The sequence below is a fragment of the Acomys minous genome (assembly GCF_964271855.1).
Source record: "Acomys minous genome assembly, chromosome: 12".
Taxonomy (NCBI): domain Eukaryota; kingdom Metazoa; phylum Chordata; class Mammalia; order Rodentia; family Muridae; genus Acomys; species Acomys minous.
Window position 1 is genome coordinate 759,941 of NC_140493.1, and position 19,107 is coordinate 779,047.

The window sequence follows — 19,107 nt, forward strand, 5'->3', positions numbered from 1 at the left end:
GGTCCCCTCTTTTTCTTCCTATGTCTAATGAGGTGGCTGCTTACACCCCTCTGGGCTCTGCCATTCCATACCCTTTGGTACCACTTGGCCCTGCTTCATAAGCATTCGACACCACACAGACCCCCTGCAGAGCTGCCTGGGGAGGCAGGGTGGCCATGAGTGAAAGGAGCCTTGCTGGTGCCACATCAGAACTCAAGGCAGGCAGAGCAAGGCAGCTGACCGTTCCTGCAGGAACCAGGAGCTCCCTTGGGGTACAGAGGGTGCCGGGTGCCCTGATCATGCAGAGTAATTGCTGCCGCCACTACCCTGACAGTAATAACCCCAGAACCACTGACAGGCCCTTTTCATCTGAAAGATCTCAGAGCACTCTCAGTCGCCAGATGCTTATTAAGCCCTCTTGGATGAGGTTGGCCCAACGGGTCTAGGCCCTTCCTACAGACGGTCAAGGTCGGAGGGTGACTCAGAGAACCCGAGGAGCCAAGTGTTGCAGGGGTGGGGGGGCATACGCTTCCTACACGTGGGAAAATGAGCCTCCTTGGCCCAGGCCTGGGTCTGGGCTCCAGGGGAATAGAAAGGAGGCAAACTCCTCCCTGTACCGTCTACAAGCAGGGTCATGTAGAATTAATCCAACACGAAGCTCATTTTCCCCCAAACGCCAGACAGGACTGTTTACAGACCAAGAACTGGCAGGAGACATGGGCAAGTGGGCATAGGCAGCGTGATTCTGGAAGACAGGAACAGACATAAGGAAAACATCTCCTCTTAAAGGGATGAGCCGTGGCTGAGAAATACACCATGTGATTCAAGTCTGGGTTTTGGGGGGAAGGTGGTTCTAGGAAACGCCAGTCTCAAGGAATAACACTGCGGGGAAAGCAGTTTTCCGGCAGCAAAAAAAAATCACTCTATCTGTAGACAGGGGAAGCCTGGGTTCGCTCTGGGAAGGACAAGGGTTTGCCTTCTGCTTTCCATACAGTGGGTAGATCGGAATGTGGCTTCTATTCATATGCCTCCTGACTTTCACACCCCATCTCAGAGCCTTCCCAGGACCACAATGGAGACCTAAGAGCATCCCTGTAGGAAAGCAGCCCTTTCTAGACAGTTCCAACACCAGCGTGAACCCAAAATCATTTCTGAACAACTCTTTCCGGTACAGACGGTGAAGCCCGCCATCAGAAAGAGAGCTAAACCCATAGACCATTTGGACGGAGCGCCAGACAGTTTCGGAGAAGCTCAGTCTCTGCTTGCCCCTTTGCTACCGCCACTCTGGCAACAAAAGCAGAACAGTCTGCCTGCTGGCACGCGTGCCTTTCAGCAGAAGACACACACTTCAGGGCGCTGAGCTTGGGCGGTGACTTGAGCATACGTAAGGGGGCCTGGCGTCACACCCATTCTGTTCTAATCCTTTTTGGAGGATGTAAAGACAAATCACTGCCCAATGTCGAGTGCTGCGTTTCAAATGCAACCACCTCCGAGAGAACTGCACTCTGTGTCTTAGCCTGAACTCACTAGACGCCGAAGAAGCCAGATGAGTCGCCCTGTAGGATAACCTACGTGTTTGGAGGCGGGCTACTTGAGTATCCGATTTTGAGAACGGGCTGATGACAAGATCCATCTCGTGAAGAAAGAGTTCAGAAGAGAGTTCCTCACTACCTCCTGGAAGGCAAAGCCCAGGGAACCCAGAGTCTCAGACCCAGGGTCCTGCTCCCAAACGCACCCCTCTCCCCAGAGCTCTAAAGAAAAGGGCGCAGTAGAAACTCACTTGGTTCGTCAAGACCACAGCTGGGTCTCTGCAAAGGACCTCCTGCTCACCCCACCACACCCCATGTCAATAGTTCTAGACAGAAAATCAGAAGAGAGCCATTTGCCTAGAAATGGGGGGGGACCCCACCCCCTACCCTCCAAGAGAGGGGGAGGCAGGGGGAAAGGCTCTCATTAGCAAGTTGCAGGTGGTGCTACCAGAGTGTTATTTGTTATTTGTTGGCTGCCAAGGCTTTCCTGAGCCTGAGCCTGCAAAGGCAGAGCCATTGCCTCAGGGGCTGCAAAGTCTGAGGCAGACAAACAACACACAACCCAGGCTTGAAATCCCGCCTCACTGAGAGCCGGGGCAACCTCAAGGGTAGGAGTCCTCTAGCCCCTGAAAGTCTCGAGGAAGGCACAAACGTCCCAGCGGCGATCCGCATCGCAAGGAGCAGGCTCTGCCGAGGGAGGGATCGAGGGGCTCCAAAGAAAGAGCCCCAGCACAGGTTGGGGCAAGAGGTCTCAGAACAGTGAAATGTAGGAGGAAATGAGGTCAGGGTTACAGGCTGGGACAGCGGGCAGAGGGGGCGGGTTACGGGGGGGAGAGGCGTTGCTGAATGGATGGGGGAGGCCAAGAAATGTCATCAGCTGTTGCGTGGGGGGGAAACACTGATGCCAGAACACAAGTTGTGGCAAGAAATGAGCTGCCAGCAGTACCAAATGATTGAATGGGTGTTTAACCAGAGGCAAGAGGGGCTGGTCATCAGCAAGACCCTAGGTGGTGATGCTACTCCTCCAAGACAGCAGGTCCCTCCTACATAAAACAGACTCGGAGGCTCAAATGTGGCACAGCAGGGGTCACCGAGACAACCCTGGCCATGCATCCATTCGCTGCCTGGTGAATGGGGGAAACCTTCAAGTCTCCAGTGACCCCTTTGCCTAAGAAAGCCATCAGAGGGCTCCCTGTATTCTCAGGGTTCCGACTTCTGGAATCTTTGCCGCACTCCAACTTCTGGGCCTGGCTTCCATCTCTGCACCAAAGCTTACCAACTCAGATCATAACTTGGAAGTGTTGGCAGGAAAGACAGGGGCTCATATCTAACCTAAGAAAAGCGCCTTCTCTGCATTTGTTTATTTAAAAGTCATCTGTTCTTTTTTTCTTTTTTTAAATCTATGTGTAGGCATGTGCTTGTGTAAGCTTAAGTGCACCACATGAGTGTGGGTGCCTTAAGAGGCCACAGAGCATTGGCTAGCCTGGAACTGGATTTACAGGAGGCTGTAAGCCACTTGATGTAAGCTCTGGGAACAAACCCAGGTTCTCCGGAAGATTAGCAAGTGCTCTTAAGCACTGAGCCATCTCCCTTCCCCTCTGTGCTGGAGCAGAGGCAGACAGGCAAGGGAGGAGGAAGGAAGAACTCCAGGCTAGACAAGCAAGGTCTACCTGGAAACTGATGACATGGAAGATGGCTGAGTCACACCTGGCCCTTGTACATTGTCACCGATCAGCCTAAAACAAGGCCTGAGAGGATGGCAGAATGCACACACACGTGCACACACACACACACATACAGAGTCAGTGCACGTGCTGGTTGTGGTAAACTCATCCCTTCCCTGAATGTCACCTGGGCACCTCCACGTGTCTCTTTTCCTCTTATCTCTCCTTAACTTAGAAATTCAGAAAATGAATGTGAAAGTCTCCAGGTCAGTTCACCGGCGCCTTCAGCCTCTGCCGAGCTCAGCACTCCCAGGCACCCTCACTGTTGGCCCCCCTCAAGCCATCAGACTGGGTTAGATGAGGAATCCCAGGAAGAGGAACACTGAAGTGATTCCAGTCCCTCCTTCAGAAGCCCGCATCCATGCGCAGCGTCTCTGGAGGCCTCTCCTCACTACCAAAACAGCAAAAAAAAAAAAAAAAAAAAAAAAAAACACCGAAACACTGCAACTGCTTTAGCTCGTGACTTAGGCCCAAGCAGTAGGTCTGTCTGTAACAGCACGGACTGAAGTGACCCTCTGCAGAGATTGCAGAGATCCTGTCTAACGTGGCTCCCGCAGACTTAGGTCAAAGCCTCTCTCGGGTAGGGGCACTTACAAGATCACTACCGACCGGGGACCCGACTTCCTCCAGCACATTCCCACACAGGGGTGCACACAGTCCCACCCCAGCATCCTCACCCTAACTGGGGTAAGAAATAAGAATAACTATAACACAGAATAAATGTTCCCTCCCCCCAACACACACACTCACCCCAAATTGTTAATTCCCAAATTCTCTGTGGACATTGGGAACGGGGGAGGGGGGGAGGGTTGCAGGGGGGGAATCAGCAACATAGACAGTGCAAGCGTGTTACATAAATTTTCTAGAAATTTATTTGGCTCTGAAACGGATCATACAAGGCTTTGTAAAATATCTTCCTGTCACGTTTAGGCATCAAAACATCTGCTGGCATCTTCTTAGCGTGTGCTTACTTGGAGTTTATACAGGGGAAGTGCGTGCGAGGTTGCACATTCCGAGCAAAGATATCGCCAAACGGAAAATAAATCAGTGACCACATTTAACTATTCCATTTATTACCAAACCCTCCCAGTCACTCTGCACAGAGAAGCTCAGAACTGCTGTCCCTCCACCAGGGGGCCAGGCAGCTGCAGTCTTTTCCTGCAGCAGCAAATGCAGAGCAGAGAGAGAAGGGAATGGGGGATACTATTTCTAACCACCCCAGGCTTTCAGGGGGAGAGGAGGGCCTGTTCTCATAATGTTAATGGCAGAATAAATTCTATCCTTCAATTGGTTTTCAATTTGACTAATTTATTGAAGGAGGAGGCAGTCGGGCAGGGCATAGTGGGAAACTTCCCAGCAGGAATGTGTGCCTAACGACCTCTAGGCCACTCGGATTTAATAAAAGCATCGAACGAACCCCCTTCTAGCTTTTTCCAAGCTAGACGTGCTGAGGTGGTGGGATGGGTTTAAGATGACTCTTTGCTTCCTCAGAGCCTTGAATCTTCTTGCCTAAGGGAGGCCAGATCCAATATCCAGGAGGTGAGAGCTGCAGTGTTATTTTACAAACAAGCCCTCCCTATATCAACGCCACTTACTGTACTGGAAGCCGGTATTAAGTGAACCGCTGTGTAGTGCATCAAGAGCTTATTGAATATTGATTCCCATTTACGTGACAGCAAAACGGCCTAAGAAATCTTCTCTGGATGCCTCAGCCCTTTGATAGAGAGGGTGTTAGTTTTGTTTTATGAAGCCGGGATCCAGGCCAGTCACATCTTATAGCTCCACTTACTTTTATTTAATAAAAACAAGAGATGGTATGGGTGAGGAGGGGGGAGGGTGCTATAACATGGTTCCCCCCCCCCCAGGAAGGATTTTGATCAAGCCATGGGCCAGGAAATAGAACGATCCCAAATGGACAACCCCAAAGGCACATGTGGATGCCTCGCCCAAGGAAGGAAGTTTCCTACTTGGTTGAGCTAGGGAGAGAGATTTGGAAGCCCAGAAAACACACAGAACCATGGAGAGCGCAGCCCCACCATCCTCTCATCAGGGAAGCAGGGCTCGATCCTTCCACCCTCTCCTGTGTGACGCCTGCCCCCCTCCTTAACCCAGCCCCCAACCTCCACTACACAGCAATTCCTCCAATTCTCCACAAGTTCCCGAAAAACCAATGATGCCAGTCACCTTCTCAGATCCTAGCAGAGAAAAAAAAAAACACCTGAGGTTAAACCTCAGTTCCATCCATCCACTTCTTCAGAATGGGGTGTGGGTGGGCTGAATCCTGTCCTACGTCCCTGTTTCTCCTCCACCCTCCACATTTAAAGTTAGACACCTGTCTCTTCCCTCCCAGGGGGTCATGGCCTCTGTCTCAAGAGCTTCAACACAAAAGCTGTTTTCTTCCAGCCCGACCAGGTGTGGTGCAGAGGCAGAAGGATGGCCAAGATTGGAGACACAGAGACAGGAGGGTGAAGTGGGGAGTGACCACAAATCGGTCGGCCTGCCAAGAGCCACTGACCCCCGTTTTAATATCCCAGAGGTTGGAGGCGAGAGCAGAAATCACGGGCTCCAGAAAAAACAATCTTTGAAAGAAAATTGCCTGTCTCAGCCAGAGATATATGAAAGTGCAGTTACAGTCGGCGGGCTGCGGGGTTGGGGGGGGGGGAGTGACTGTAAAACTACACCTGGTTATTGCACTGACTGGCTGACACCATGATGCTTCTGCGCTCCGAACAGTTTCATGTGAAATGAAAATTTCTGTGGTCTCTGGTAACTAAGGTATTGTGGACGAGGCGAGTTGAAGAGAAGGGGGCCGGCTGTCTAGTACAGGGGTGGCTCTCCCCCCCGCACCCCGCAGAGATGTGTCTTCCATAGTTGGTTAGCACTGGGATGGACGGCCATTCAAGATGAGTGGGGTGGGGCCTTAGAACTCATGGCGGCAGGGCCAGAGGAAGGCAGAAGGGTACCAGCGCCAAGTTCCAGAGACGAAAGCTCTCTCCTCTGCTGGGCTTTGTCTGGCCTTCAGTCCTGTCTCTGCCTTTCCGGATGACTTTAGGTCTTCTCATTCCTTCGCCTCCACGCACGGCGCCTCTACCACTTGTTCTTTATTGTTCCTCTGACCGGAACCGCACCTGTGATTGTCTCCATCCACGGCATCCGTCCCTCTTGCCTTCCCACTTTCCCTAGCGTTAACCTTCCATGTCCATCTGTTTGGACATCACTCCTTGCTGTCTGATTCCGTGCAGTCTGATGAAAAGTGGACAGGGAGCAGAGAGAGGGAATTCAAAGTAAAACTGGTGACTGCCTTTTGTGAGGCGCTTGCTTTGGGCCAAACCCTCACCTACACATCCTCCTGTTTAACACAACTAGTTCGAGAGGTAGGGCTTTATGATCCCCATTTTACAGATGGGAAAAGAACATCAAAGAGTCCAAGTAATATAATACTAAGTGGGATTCAAACTGAGGCCTGCCTGACTTCAAATACCTCATGCTTAACAATTAGTAGACAAGAAAAACCAGACGGAAAGTGGTAAAAGAGCAAGTTGTTGGGAAAGGGCTTGGAGAAAGTCATGGAAGTGGGGCTAGGCCAATCAGTGGCAGCAGCTGGGTGCCAGTCCTTAACCTGCCTGCTTTGGGACTGAGGAGATAACTACCAGGTTTGCCTGGGCAGCCAACAGCACTCTCTGACACAAGTGTGGGGGAAGAAGAGGAAGAAACGGGGAGACAGATCAACCAGCAATGTGTTCACTGTAAGTGCAGCCCCTGGAACTTACATTTAAAGGGGAAAAAAATCAGATGTGATAGTGTGTTTTTAATACAAGAGGTATGGGTGTGTGTTTGTAGTACAAGGGCTGGGGAGGCGGGGATAATAGATTCTGGAATCTCATTGGCTAGCTGTCTAACCTTACGCTCCAGGCCAGTGACCCTAGCTCAAAAGATGTACCTGAGCAACGAGCCTGAGGTTTCTTCTGATGTCTACACCCACACATATATACACACACACAGAGAGAGAGAGAGAGAGAGAGAGAGAGAGACAGAGACAGAGACAGAGACAGAGACAGAGACAGAGACACAGAGAGACTCCACCAAACCTCCCAAAGCCAAACTTTTCCAATTGAGCCCCCAAATCCTTTGTGAAAAAAAAAACTGGCTCCTTGCAGCTTGGGGTGGCACCAGACTCATGGCCGAAGACACCTGTGCACTCGCTAAGTGTAGATAAAGCCCACTGGGAACCAATGCTGGACCACAAAACTCTTGTACCCAAAGACTGATCTTCTGACTTATCCCCAATTTCTCCTTCACTCTGAAGCCCAGGATACTCCACGCCCCCTTCCCTTCTAGTACATTCTCCCCTTCGCTAGTCACAAAAGGTTCACCCGCCCCCCTTCTCTCTCTCTCCCTTCCCTCCCTCCCCCGGCCTCCCCCCTTCCTTGCTAGCACTGGGCTGGGTGGAAACACTCTAGCTGCCCGACTCTTGAGGAAGGGATGGTAACCCTGAGCTCCCATGAGTGTCTGGCGTGTGCCATGGAGCATGAGATGGGATCTCTGTTATCTCAGCGTCATTACAAATGGAATAATTGGTCATAAAAATTATGCAGCCTGTTGGAAAAGAAATAACACACGTGCTCATTATAGATTCTTGTGATAGCTTCTACTCACTAAAATTTTGTGGGTTTTTTTTATATATATACCAGCTATCACCAATATATACCCCAATCTCCAAGTGCCCCAAATTGGGACGCCCTTAGGAAAAAAAAAGCCTAAGAAAGAATATGGGTCCAAAGCCACAGCCTCACAACCAGTTTTGCTCAACTGAAGCAACCCAGTGAGACCAAAAAGTGAGTTCAGAAAAAATGCGCACTCTTTCTCTCACCAAGGAACTGCATGCAAATGAGTTAACTTCTCATCCTTTCTGAACCTGACGCGTAGGATTCCTTCACAATCCTGCCTCATCAGCCTCTCCCTGCACTCACATGAAGTAGGCACAGAACAGGGGGTACGTGGTGCCTCTCCTGGCCTGCAGAGAGCCAGCCCTCAGCCAGGTGGGCAAAGTAAGCATGTTGCGGGCACAGGGGTGCTCCAGCAGCAGTTGCAGAGTCGGGTGCTGGTGTGACACGACAGTGAGGCATCTGGTGATGTATGATGTAAGCAATCCCATGCCATCCCTAGATATGACAGCCAGGACCAGGCAACAGCATGTGGTAAAATTCAAAGGGTCGCTCCTGAGGGCAATAACTCTGGACATGACAAGGGATGTATGTGGGATCTTTTGCTCAGACAGAGGTATCTTGGGCCTCTACTCTAGGAAACTATTAGAGCAAGAAACGCGCCACTCCGCCAACAGAGCCGCATGCCGAAACCCAGGGGCCAGAGAAACAAAGCAAAGACTCAGGGTAGTCTTTTCTCGTGACTCTAGGCAAAGAGGCATTCTGTGTGTATTATTTTCCCACACAACAGATCAGCAACCTTCTCCAGGCGGCCCCAAACTCCCTTGCTCTTCAGTTACTGGCTAACCCCTCCATGTTGGAAAAAAAACAAAGCCTAAAACAGGCAGTCCTTGGATCCTGGCACACTCTTCTGAAGATGACAGAGGAGGGCAGAGCAAGCGCCTGAAAATTCAAACTCCAACCACTGACCTCTGCCTCAAGGGGACACAGCTCTCTGATACCTGAGAATAAAGGGAAAATGTCCTCACTCCTGTGGATCCTCAGAAAGAGAAAGAAAGGAAAAAAAAAAAAAAGGGAAGGCTGGCTGTGAGCCAGGCAGACTCAGACTGGCTCCAGGTTTTCCCAGCTGAGGACTCAACTTCTTGGAGTGAGACAAGATGATTGCTATGCGAGGAACAGGTTTGACTCCCACACCCTGTCTCCACTCTCTGTGCCTCTCCTCACTCCCTTCCAGTGGAGTGAAGAAGAAGAAAGAGGAGGAGGAGGAGGAGAAAACTACGCTGTCTCCTCAGCCTTTCCCAGCTACAGTCAGCCCTCCTACAAAGGATGAATCAGCAACAGCCATGGAGACAAAAACCCAGCCAGTTATTCTGGGAGCTGGAAGCCCTGCTGGATGGATGGGTCGGCTTTGAGACAAGTGCCTTAACTCTGGGAACCTTCACGTGAATTTTAGGGAGCTGCACCTCCGGTTCGCTTCAGTAGGAGCACAGGCAGTTGGGGGAGCCTTCTCCTCACACAGCCTGGTGCCTTGCTATTGAGAATGCAGATCCCTGGGCCTTCCCAGCTTCCCAGAGTCAAGTTTCAGCTTTCTAGGCAGTTCTCTCTCAGAACGCCATGAGTCCAAAGCACACGCGATGCTCCTCTTCTCCTCCTCAAACAACGGCCGTGCCGTTCGAATCTAGAGGTGTTCATTTTTTTTACTTATAAGCACCTGCGAAACAAATTACTTATTACCCTCTCGTGTCACTGCTTCTTGGGCTTTGACGTGCATGCTATAATCTGGGGGTCTTGTTAAAATGAAGTTTACTGCTCAGTAAGTCAGGGGTGGAGCCTCAGCCTCTGCACTCCTCTGACAAGCGGTGCTAAATGTTGCCAGAGCGTGGACCACAGTCTAAGCAGTAAGGATCTAGGGAGAGAGAACAGTGAACGAAGGATGCTGCTCACCTGAGAAGGGAATAAGACAAAACAAGAGCTGCCTGACAGCAACCCAGCTGAACGCCAACGGGTATGCTAAGAGGCAGCGAGGTCACGTTAGGTTGGGGCATTTGAGGACACCCGAGAGGCGGGGCGGTATCTTAAAGCAGGGATGTTAAAGTGAGAACCAACTGGACCCAGGGGAATGTGGGGAGGGCCACAGCTGAGGACCAGATAAGAAGAGATAACCTACTTGAGGGGTAGGACTCAGAAATGCCTCCTGGAGGGGCACTCCAAGCCAAGAAGTGACAGAAGCCGGTCAGAATGAGCCTACAGAGGCCAGCGGAGAGGATTCTGGGAGTGGTCAGGACGATGCTAAGGAGCTGAGTGGGATAGTAAAGGAAGGAGACCAAGGACGGCAGCAAGGGGGAGCTGGGAGCTGGCGGTTAGTAAGTACAGACTCTCAGCTTAGGAAGATGAGAGCATCGTGGAGAGCACTGTGAGTGCACCCGGTGTCGCTGAAATGCACACCCAAACACCGGTTAACACGGTATGTTTCACACTGTGTCTGTCTTATCACACAAAAATATTATGGTGAAGGAAGAAGCTGTAGGAAGATGGCACCGGCATATAAAAGGACTAAAATCCAAGCCCATTTTAATGCGGAGGACATGTTTTTTGTTTTGTATTTTTTTAAAGATGAGCCTCTCCAAGGTAAGAGCCGCCTCCTAATCCCCACTGATGTTGCTCATCCTCTTAAGGATGGGGGGGGGGGGGGAAGAAACGACATTACAAATGGGTTTCTGTTGCGCCTTTGAGCTCCACCAGTTCATACTGAGTCATGAGGCCAGCTCTGCAGGTGTCAGGCAAGCATGAGTCTCCTCACTCAGCAGCCTGGACATGAAAGAACCGGCCAGCGACAGAGAAAGCCACGCTCTTAAAACGTCAGGCTCCAAGTCCTCAGGAACATGGCTTCCATAAGGACATGAGGGAGACACAGGGCTGAGCTGAAATAGTTTTTAACCGTGAAAAGAACTTACTGGCCATCCAAGCTGGGAACATGCCCAAGAATAAAATAACAGCCCTCAAGAAACCAAAGAGGAGGCAGGTGTGGTGGCGCACGCATTTAATCCCAGCACTAGGGAGGTGGAGGCAGGTGGATCACTGTGAGTTGTGGAGGCCAGCCTGGTCTACAAAGGGAGTCCAGGACAGCCAAGGCTACACAAAGAAGCCCTATCTTGAAAACACACACACACACAAATAAAACAAACCAAAGGAGGTAGGCCTCTGTTCTATTTTAAGTTTAGGGGTGGCGCATACACATATTACACATATTAAACACGGGGGGGGGGGGCCGTGAGGCCAGGGGAGATGAGAAGATACATGATTGAGCAAGAGAAGGAAGTGAAAACGATGCAAAACCCAGGGCTGAGGCTGTGGGTCGGTTAATAGGATACTTGCCCAGCATGCACAAAGTCCTGGGTTCAGCCCTAACACTACCCCAAGCTGTCTGTGATGGTACACACCTGCAGTCTCAGCCCTGCCTCAAAAGACATGGATAGCCATGTGACATAAAAACGTTTCCTTTCTTACCAAACCCTGATTCCGAAGAAACAGGGTTGTTTTCAAGGGTGAGCCTCAACTAGATGCCTGGGGAAAATCCCTGCCAGAGTTACAAGGCACTCAGGAAGAGTTTGACGAAGAACAGACTTGAGGCAGGCAGGAGGCAGGGCTAGCTCAGCAAAGGAGGAGGCTAGCCTCTCATCCCCACATCCCGGAATGTTCCCGACCTTGGGCAGCAGCTGCCCCTACCCTGGGCCTCCACCCTCTGTAGCCAATGGAGTGAATCCAGCCAGCTGCTCTCAAGTTGTTACTAGGAGCAGGGCTTGATGGCATTTTCTGACTCAGGGAGCCTTGTTAGACTTAATTTCAATTGGAAATCCATCAGCGGGGATCAAGAGCCACTACCGCTCTCCCATGTAATCCCGGACCCCTCCCAGATCAGCGAGGCAATGCCTCTGACTCCAAGGGCGATGCGCTGAAGTGGTGGAGCTTTCTCCTATGGACTGTGTTTTCATACCTAGGTGGGTAAACCATTCTTTCTCTGTCCTCAATCTCTTACCACAGGGAAAGCCACTTACTTGTTTGCGCCAAGAAGAATGTGTAATGGCTGCTGCGGTCAACAACTCGCTTTATGTGTATAGTGGGTGTGGCAAGATGAGGTTGAGGCGACTCAGGATTATCTAAAATTATCTTTTAAACTTTCCTGTTTGTAGAAGAAAATTAATCTCCTCTTCATTTCTCTTTAATGTATTGTCCATCTATTCTGTGTGTGTGTGTATGTGTGTGTGTGCGCGCGTGCACACGTGTGTGTGTGTGTGTGTGTGTGTGTGTGTGTGTGTGTGTGTGTCTATGTTTGTACGCAGATGGGCACACGAGTGTCGTGGAACATGTGTGGAGATCCGAGGACAACGTGTAGGAATCAGCTCTCTCCTTCCAACATGTGGTCAAGGGACTGCGCGCAGGCCATCAGGCTGGGCTGCAAACACCTTCACACACTGAGGCACCGTCTTGTTCCTGTGCATCATCGCTAAAGGGAAAAAAGAAGGGAATCTTTTCTGACATTCACAACATTTTTATGTGACTATCACACAGTGATCTCAACCACTTCTCCCAAGCCACCCAGGAAATGAGGAAAGCGGCCATTAAAGCAGGTCTTGGAAGGAAGGAAGGAAGGAAGGAAAAAGAGAGAGGGAGGGAGGGAAGGAGGGAGGGAGGAAGCAAGCAAGCCCAAAGCATGCCTTTGGTACGGCTAGGTTTTGAGAAGAGCCCAGCTGCAGACAGGGACTGTAGAACACTAGAACTCACCAAAGACACGGAGTCAGGCTAGCTTATTTCAGCTGAGAGGCTTTGGGCAAAGGTCGGGGGGTTCACCAGGCACACTGCACATGAATTGCTGCGCTACCCCCATGTTTCCACTACCAGGCACTCAGCGTCTTCAAAGGGCTGGGTCTTGAGCTGAGAGCTAGCCAGAAAGGCTGGCATTAAGTATGTGCTCAGCAAATACAAGCAAAGGCTGAGAAGAAATGAGGGGGACCCTCGAAAGGACACGGAGGCTGCGGTCAACAGAAGGAGAAAGGATGACATTGTTGGGGGGCACTGAAAGAACTAGGGGCTCCCTAATGGATCTAGAACAGAGGCACGGTCACAGAGAAGAAATGAGGGCTACTGGAAATTTTCTGTGCAAGAGGCACCTGTTTAGTCTCAACCCTCAGTGCGGACGGTCAGAAAAGGTAACTCCTCCTCCTCCAGGAACCTGCATCGGGTGCCTGCCGAGGCTGCGAGGCTGCGAGGCTGCGAATAACTTAGCACAACACAGACAAAAAGGAGACAGATATTTGTTCAAAAAACATCCTACAGCCAATCCCCGTGGCTGGAGGGGCGAGGTCTGGCAGCTGCAGTTCTCTGAAGTCACTGGACAAGCCAGGCCGGTGGAAGGAATTTGGGGAGCACACAGGAGCCACTGTGCCTAAGACACGATCTCATTGTGCTGGGCATCTGGGTACCCACCTCAACTTGGAGCCAATTACAAAAGGAATATGACTGGGGCAAAAGTCAGGGTACTCTGGGACAGAAAGCAGGTTAGATCCTTCACGTGCCGTGTTTGTGTGTAGAGTCACCCACATGCTGCGGCCGTCCCAGGGGAAGTGGGCAGAGCTGGGCAGAGGGATTTTCATATGATCCCATTTTTGTTTGTCAGATGTATGAGCTCTGGGCAGCAACGTGGCACCCTATGCCCAACAGCAAGCCCACAGCACCCCTCAGGAAGCCAAGGAGGAGCTGGGGGGTACTTACTAGCAGGCATCCCTGAGTTTCATCCCAAGTACTAACTAGCATGCACCTGTAAACCCAACTTGTGGGGGATAGGGTAGCAGGAGGGTCAGAAGTTCTCAGCCACAGGGAGCGAGAGACTGAGCCAGCCTGGGCTACAGGAAACCCTGTTTCAAGGGAGGTGGGGGGGAGTTGGGCACATCCCATGTGGGGTCATCCTTGTATCTTAAGGAAAGTCGCTGAACCATGGGGACCCAAACTTAAGTCTCTGGTCTTCAAAGGCCCATCTGCTTCCACTTGAATGAGGATGGTAGAGGTGGAGGTCCTCCTGGAGCCAAGTGACCCTGATGAAGGATGACCCTGATGATGCCAATGGCGGCGGAGGCGGCGGTGGCTGCTGCTGCTGCTGCTATACTCGCCCAAAGAAGTCACAGCAGATAACTCAGTTAACCTGGGAGCCTAGAGACTGCGGCCTGTTAAAGACCCCTACCCTCGCCAACCTCCCCACTCCATCCCAATATTGATTCAGTTGAAGAGATGAAAAAAGATAGCATTTCTCGCCCCCCCCACCCCATTTATAGCTCCCCTCCCTTGCTGTAGAAGTCAGAAGACTAAAAATGAAGATTTCGGCTATCACCATGGAAACCGGCGGTTTCTATGGCTCCCCTGCAAAAACCCCACCAACTCTTTCCCTCCCACCTCTAAGTCATTTTGAGCTCATAAGATTTCTCTTTCTGACCAGTCCAGCAATTTATTCGGAACAAAAGACAGAAGGATAGGTAGGCCTGGGCGTGCTTAGCTGCCCCCTCCCACACCCACCCCAGGTTTCCTCGCAGATCGCTGCAGTATCGCTTTCCCTCTTACACGGGTGCACCTGACCCTCACCCTCACCGTCCCACCTCGCAGTCCGTCCGACCCTCTCTCCGTTTCACCCACCTTCCCAGCCAGCACTCCTAGCCTTCTGGTACTCAAACAGATCCTTTAGTTTATAGAGCGACCCCCCCACCCCCACCGTTCAAACACCCCAAGACCACCGAGGAGTGCAGGCACCTGCCGTTTTCTCTAGACCCAGTCTTCAGGGCACCTGTGAACCCCCCTACTTGTCCTTGAGCGCTGGGCTCTTTCCATTCCTAATGGTCTCCAAGTACCCCCTCACCTAGCCTTCCCCCCACGCCCACCTACCAGGAGGGAGTCTTAGAAAACGTCAGTAATTTTCTGCTAAGTCCCCTTTCCCTCTTCATCCTTAATGCAAATTCTGAACTGGATGTTTGACCCCCTGGGTCCCTTGAGCGAACAGAGAGAAAAGGGACAATTCTCTAAGTGCTCTCTGCTCCTAACGTTGGTCCCATCCTGGTCCTCACTGGGGGCCGTGAGACTTAATTAGCCTTTCCGGATCATGCTGAGATTCTTGAGAAAGGCTCCAAAGACTGTTCTGTGCCGGGAGGAATTTTATCGGCGTCTTTTACAGCTTTGTTTGTTCTTCAATTTCTCTAGCTCGGACTCTTTAGCAGAGTCTCCTCAGTCATAAAACAACCTCAAAAGGACAAGCTGAAACCGAGCTAGAACCACCTTGATGCCTGCTCCTCCTCACCCCGCCCGTGATCAGGAAGGTCCCTTCAACCCCCCCACCCATCCACCTACCAAACACCCACCCCCGAACTCTCCTGCCCCCACATCTGGGAAAACGGAAGCAGAGGATGACTCAGGGAGCCGGGGAGGATCAAGGCTTGCTTAGGGCTTTGAGATGTCTGGATGAAAAGTAAGAAGGGTGGGGAGCCATGAAAAAGTCAAGCGAAGCGTCTGGGACAAATCGCTGTCCACTCCACCCACGCACCCGCTTCCCAGACTGAGGCGCAAAACAGATTCGCACTGAGGCATGCGCCCTTCAAACTCCCCCGACCAAAACTGCCCAAACATTTGCTTCTTTCCAAAAGATCTGAAAAATTATAAACACAAACATCTAAGATGGCCTCCGTCTGTTTCAGCCAGAGGACCTGAAATTTTCCATGAAAACACAGCCAGTTATTTTTCTGGCCAAAATCCGGGCTTCAGTCAAGAAGAGGAAGATTAGAGAGGACTGAACACAGGTCATTTGTGTTTCTGGGCGTTCTCTAATCTCCCACATCAAGACCAAGACAGGAGAAGAAGGGCTGATGACACCACCAGAGGCTGTGAAAGGCAGCCTCTTGCGTCCCAAGGTTACCTCAACCTTTAGCTCTTCTCCGTCTCCGTCTACACACACCACACACACACACACACATACCACACACACACACACACACACACCACACACACACACACACACCACACACACACACCACACACACACACACACCACACACACACACACACACGCACCACACACACACCACAGACACACACACACCACATATACACACACCACACACACACACACACACCACACACACACACACACACACACACACACGCACCACACACACACCACAGACACACACACACCACATATACACACACCACACACACACACACACATACCACACACACACACACACACACACACACACCACACACACACCACAGACACACACACATCACATATATACACAACACACACACAACACACACACACATACCACACACACACACACACACATACCACACACACACACACACACACACACGCACCACACACACACCACACACACACACACACACACACACACACACGCACCACACACACACCACAGACACACACACATCACATATACACACAACACACACACACCACACATACAACACACACACACCACACATACACACACACACCACAGACACACACACCACACATACAACACACATACACACACACACACCACACACACACACACACACACACACACACACACACACACACACACACACACACGCTCCATCATCTCACACACTTTCGCTGCCCCAGTGAATGTGTGCCGGGTCTATCACTCCAGACAGGATGGCATCCTCGCTAGGCTGCCGTCTCCAAAGTATGACCAACTTTTTCTAGATGAAAACTCTTCCAGTCCTTTGAAATAACTAAGCCTAACATGTAAACCATCATCCCTGGCCTGGACATGGTTACAGATGCCTCTAATCCTAGTATGTGGGAGGCAAAGGCAGGTCTCTAGAAGTTCAAGGTCAGCCAGTTCTTCTCAATTGTGTGTGTGTGTGTGTGTGTGTGTGTGTGTGTGTGTCCCCTAAATGCATGACCATGTACGCACTATGACTACAGTCTTGCCCATGGATAAGAGTAGTTTCTGGAATGAGAGGACAGCACAGTGTCCTGGAAAATGCCAGGATTCTGAAGTCAGAAGTGAGTTTGTCTCTAGCCCCACTGTTAACAGAGATGTTCGGTTTTAAGCCTAGTGTACAGGTCTTTAAGAGGATTTAATTCGGTGAGTAAATGAATGGGAAGAGTAGACCAGGGACCAGGGAGATAGTTTAGTGGGTAGCGGTGCCACCAAACCTGATGGTGAGGGTTCAATCCCCAGGACCCTAGAGCGGGAGAGAATGGATTCCTAAAAGTTGACCCCTGACCTCCCTGTGAACACTGCGCATGCGCACGCGCACACACACACACACACACACACACACACACACCACAGACACACCACAGACACACCACAGACACACACACACCCTACACATACAACACACACACACACACACACACACACGCACACACGCACCACACACACACATACAACACACACACACCACAGACACAACACATACAACACACACACACCACGCATACAACACACATACACACACACACCACACATACAACACACACATACACACACACACCACACACACACACCACACATACAACACACACATACAACACACACACAACACACACACAACACACATACACACACACACACCACACACATACACACACACACACACACACGCACCACACACACCACAGACACACACACACCACATACACACACACCACACACACATACCACACATACAACACACACCACACATACAAACACACACCACACACACACCACACATACAACACACATACACACACACACACACACACCACACATACAACACACACATACAACACACACACACACCACACACACAGGCTCAGTAAGCACTACTTCCCTTTGTGTCTGTCTGGCTCTGGTAAGAAGGCAGACAGGATGGATGCCTTGCCTTGGGGCTTCCCAGCTGCAGCTGTGCAAGTCTCTGGGGGCACGATGACAGAAACGCACTTCTGCTCAGCTGCTGCTTTCTCTTCTCAGTCTGCTGATTCCAATCACAGTGCACACATCATCATGTGTTAAGGCACACACACACCACACACACACACCACAGACACAAGCACCATAGACACACACCACACACACACACCACACACCACACATACACACCACAGACACAAATGCCACACACACACACACCACATACACACCACAGACACAAGCACCATAGACACACACCACACACACACACCACACACCACACACCACACACCACACAGACACACCACAGACACACCACACATACACACCATAGACACAAATGCCACACACACACACCACACACACACACCACACATACACACCATAGACACACACCACACACACACACCACACATACACACCACACATACACACCACAGACACAAGCACCATAGACACACACCACACACACACACCACACACACCACACATACACACCACAGACACAAACACAACAGACACACACCACAGACACACACCACACACACACCACAGACACACATCACACACACACCACACACACACATATACACACACCACACATACACACGCCACACACACATATCCCATATACACACATCCACATCACACACACACACACCTCATATCCCATAGAGCATTCTATATATACTAGGCCCCTTTCTTCAGGAAACTTGCCATTCCACTCCTCCCAGGGTTCCCACAATAGGAAATTAGCCGAGAACTCAGGTCCTAAGTCTAAGGGCTTTCGCACCTTTTCTGATCTGTGGTCTCAGGACTCAGCTCCCTGCAGGGCCCTTCTTTCTGCCCCACCCCAGTCTCCACCTCTCCCCTAACTGACAGACACTGTAGGAAAGCTTGGGGACAAAATAGACTGTGAGCATCCGGGGAAAACACCCATCCCTTCAGCGGCGACATTCATTTACAACAAGTCAGGGTCATCCAACCTAGGACAGGAACCTGAAAGGCTCCTCTGCAGCTGCCTTTGCCTGTAGATGCCGGGAAGGGTGTGTGTGGAAAGCAGGCAAAGAGACACAGAAGGAAAGAAGCCAAGCGTCCTTGCAGTGGAGTTGCCTGAGGTGCAGCAGCTCCACCGGTGAACAAGGGGACCAGGGAGAGAGGCGTCAGCCCGGCCGAAAACAGGGTTTTGTTCAAAGGAGCAAAGTCTGTGCGGCCAGCTCTGGGGAACTATCTGCTC

At 51.0% G+C, this 19,107-nt stretch overlaps 1 long non-coding RNA gene across 3 annotated transcripts in view; it reads right to left on the minus strand.

Annotated features, from left to right (window-relative positions):
• The window catches only part of LOC311579878, a 90,256-nt gene that overhangs the window by 52,743 nt on the left and 18,406 nt on the right, over positions 1-19,107 (minus strand). The window contains exon 3 of one of the 3 annotated variants that reach the window (XR_014773280.1): positions 11,888-12,400. The exons of the other annotated variants lie outside the window; for them this stretch is intronic. This is a non-coding gene — a long non-coding RNA (uncharacterized lncRNA). Of the gene's footprint in view, positions 1-11,887; positions 12,401-19,107 lie in introns of those variants that run through there. 3 annotated transcript variants of the gene reach the window in all.